Source organism: Panthera pardus, unplaced genomic scaffold (assembly GCF_024362965.1).
Source record: "Panthera pardus isolate Hobbes unplaced genomic scaffold, ASM2436296v1 HiC_scaffold_1, whole genome shotgun sequence".
Lineage (NCBI taxonomy): Eukaryota > Metazoa > Chordata > Mammalia > Carnivora > Felidae > Panthera > Panthera pardus.
The window spans coordinates 61,161,809-61,165,567 of record NW_026526654.1 but is presented as its reverse complement, the minus strand read 5'-3'; the positions used below and the strand labels follow the sequence as shown (position 1 = coordinate 61,165,567).

General features: G+C 51.9%; 1 long non-coding RNA gene across 1 annotated transcript; it reads left to right on the top strand.

Annotated features, from left to right (window-relative positions):
• Window positions 1-492: 492 nt before the first annotated feature.
• Window positions 493-2,816, top strand: LOC128775911 (uncharacterized). Its single transcript, XR_008420887.1, has 2 exons — window positions 493-1,056; window positions 2,058-2,816. It is a non-coding gene; the product is annotated as an uncharacterized LOC128775911 (long non-coding RNA).
• Window positions 2,817-3,759: the final 943 nt, after the last annotated feature.

Genomic DNA, 3,759 nt, shown 5'->3' with positions numbered 1-3,759 from the left:
AAACTGAAGACAAAACGCATATGTTAGAACGTCTTCAGCCCCTTTTATATCCGGGGGCTTTGCTGCTGACGTAGATCGTGACACTAGAAGGCAGGGCATGGCCATGGAGACCGGGGCCATGAAGGTGGTAGAGGGGAAACACTGTAGTTGCTTCCAAGCTAAGAAGGACCCCGGAGGATGCACACGGACCCTGCAGTCCAGCATCCTGGGCATGTGGGTGGAAGAGAGGAAGACAGCCCTCTCGATGAGCACACCAGGCCAGTTCAAAAGGCATCATCACCGTGGCAGTGGTTTTATCCTCATCTATTTGTGACCCTCTGATATGGGAAACAGATCCATTAAACCAAATAGGACGAAGCTGCAGAGCCTGCCTCGCTGGGGTGCGACGTCAGGCTGCCGTCTCCCTGCTGGTGCTAATGGACTGCGGTGCAGAATCCTAACCCCCGCTGCCCCGCCGCCTGAACAAGTGCAAGGCTGAGGGCTGCTGAACACCGCACGCTTCTCTAATGGATCACAATTACGGAGACAACTGTGCTAAGTAACTTTCCACGATTTGCTCCGAAAACTTGGAGTGTGTTCAATAGCCCTCAAAATTTTTCATTTGGAACCTGTGGCGAGGGGGTATGGCAGTGGTGATACCGAGCTGTGCTAGAATAAATACAGTCACCTCAAGAGATTTTAGTTTCCCTTTGAAGTGTATAGCGTGTAAAAGAGTTTGGGCTCTTTTAGCTTCATTTGTATCTCAAGGTAGCACCTGGCAGGAGAAGGGAGGGAAATTGCAAAGACAGGACAGGTGCTGGAAGGAATGGGATCTTTCACAAAGAAGCAGGCACCCGCCCTTTTGGGAACAACGCCCTGCGTTTACAAAGCAATGACCTGCCCAGGAATTCTGAGAGGGCTGAGTACAGGAATTGTCCCCTCAGCACCACCGGTGCTGCGGGGCCAGGTGCGGAGTGTCAAATACAGTCCCCTAAATCCTGGGGACGAAGCAGGGGATGCCGCTTATCTCCATGGACATCCTCGGGAGGACTCCAGTGCCCCCGCCCATTGTCTCTGGTGAGTGAATGGAGCTTCAGAGCTCAGATCTCTGAAAAGAAGCGCTGATTATTTACTCCGAATACCATCCAGAAGCTAACCCAGATCTGCAAAGTGCCTCGTGTTATTATCACAACCACCCATTCTCAAGTCGCAGCTTTGCACTTCAGAAATAGGTGAAAATGAGATTGGAGGGAGGTGGCTTCTCGGGGCTCTCTCCTGGCACCGGTTCCCTGGCTGTGATTTGTCACTCTTCCAGGGGAACGAATGTCAGCACTTCTCTCTCAGGTGACAGGGAAGGGGGACTAATGATGGCCTCATTCTCTCTGAGAGGCCCCCGCTGCAGTTAATGAGTGCAGCCCGGTGGCCCGGTGGGGAAGGCTGTGGTTGAAGGTGGACAAAGCATTGCTGGGTGGGTGGGGACGTATTTCACGAGTCCAGGAACAGGCTGAGTGTCTGCAGCTGCCTCCTAGAAGAGCAAAGTTCACTCCTGTAACTCGAACACCAGCAGTGGGTTCCTTAACCTCAGGGCTCCTCAGCCCTGTAGAAGGCACCACGGTTGGTTTATCACGCAGTGGGGTGGTGTTGCCCCAAGAGGTTGTTGATTTGGGGTTGTCCTTTCGTGGAGGCCAGGGGGAGAAGGATTGGGGACATATAAGAAGTTCGTCCAGCCTGCTTTGGGCCGCGCGTCAGACCCTCAATAGTCAGAAAACCACTAAAGTCATCTCCCTTCTCACCGCCATCGTCCCTTCCAGCTGCCCTGCCCCATGCTGCCTCCGTTCAGTGGCCTGTGCTCTTTCCTCCCCAAAGACAGCCTGCTCTTGAGACACTCCTGGCTCTTTCCTGTCACTTGCGTGGTTCTGGCAGCAGGCAGAGGCCCTCCTCCCTTCTCTTTGAGCTTCCCTGGATTGTGTCGCCTTCCACACTGTGCTCAAATTATTTATTTACCTGTCTGTCTGCTCTATTGCCTTGTTAACTCTTCTAGAGAAGCACCCATATCTTATTTATTTTCTCATCCCCAGGGCCTCCAGACAGGAGACGCTCCCTGAAAGTTTGTGAAAGAACAAACGTGCCGAGTCACTTGCACACTGAGTGGGGGTCCCGGCTGCCGTCCCATCCTGCCGCGCATCTTTAACGAAGATACCGTGTGTCTCTGTTTCAGCTTCTTTCTTATCTGTTCAGAAGAAATGGGTGTGAAAGTAATACGGCCCCACCTTGTTAGGAAGTAGCAAACTAGAGACTTCTGCTGATGTCCATTTTCATGTCTGCCCCACGTTGAGATGTCGCTGTGACCGGGGGCCAGCCGGCCTGCTTTAGCCCACGTTGGCACAGATAATCAAATGTGTAGTCTCTCTCTGACAGTGCTGATCATAGACACCATTAACAAAGAAATGGTCATAATGTAGGTGACTAAGAGAGAGGCCAGCCTTCTGAGTGGCAAGATAGTAGCTCGGGGCAAACTACAGAGTGGCAGAGACCTTGCCTGGGGGGCATGGCCCAGGCCTTCCAACGGCTGTGGGTGGGGGGGCTGTTGGGAGACAGAGGGCTGAGGTAGACAATCATCTACATTTTATTAAAAATAATTGGAGAAGTTTACAGACTTTTTTTTTTTTTTTTTTTTTTTGCAAACATGCAACTGTCAGGCATGGGTAGAAAAGGAACGTTTTCCAAATTGTGAGAAATTCGAATGTCGTGGCAAAAAAAAAAAAAAAAATCAGGAGTCTGATGATTAAATGTGGAGAGCTGTCATCTCGGCATTATATTAAAATAACTCGCCTCAAGCAAGTGCACAGTATTTCTTCCTTTCAATCTGTCATTTCTCGGGAGGCCCTTGCCCCGGTTGGCTGCTCCGATGGCTTTGTAGCCAAGGCAGTAACAGCAACTGGGACGCTCCGGCTTTCTGGGGGTGGGCTGGGGGGGCGACGTGGGGCGGGGTGGGAAAGGGGGGGCTCATTCACCACCGTGTGGCCGCAGCAAGCCCTTGGCAGAGCTCCTGGTTCTTTGTGACTTGCTGGGGCTCCATGGCATCGGAAACTTCAAGCAGAACCCTAGCAGGTGCATTATTTTCAGCAGTGCTCCTCAGACAGTGGTCAGGCTGCAGGCAGAACGAGTTGCATTTGTTTATGAAATCTGTTGCTTAATAGGACCATCAGCGTCTCATTGCAGCCTCCAGTCACGATACTTTTAATGATGTCCACACTGCCGCTTTCACATGCAAACCGGGTGGGAGCAGAACGATGGGAAAAAGCTTAAATTGGCAGAAGAGAGGAGGGCGACGCTGGGGGCTGGGTTGGGGAAGACGTCCCCGTCTCCGCTCCATGGAATAGAGCAGATGTATCTCCGCGTGTGTCTCTTGCCTCTTGCTTGGGCTCAAGTGGCCATTTAGCCTCCTTACCTAGTCACATGTTTCCTGTGCATCCCAGGGTAGCCCCTCCTGTTGCTCAACTTCCCTGATGCCTGAGCGGTAACATAATGACGGGGCCTCATGGACTCTGGCAAATTTTCATGATAATAGCGCTTTGGTTTGTGCGACATTTTGGCCTTTGGAAACACATCTGCATCTAAATCTTGTCTCTAACAAAGGGGAGGCCGAGCGGATTGGACAGCACTGGTGTCTTACATTTGCCCAGCCCTTCCTGGCTTACAGGGCCTGTCTACACACACTGAGGCTTAGCCGGGCTCTGATTCTTATGACGGTTTTCCCCATAACACAGGTGAGAAGAC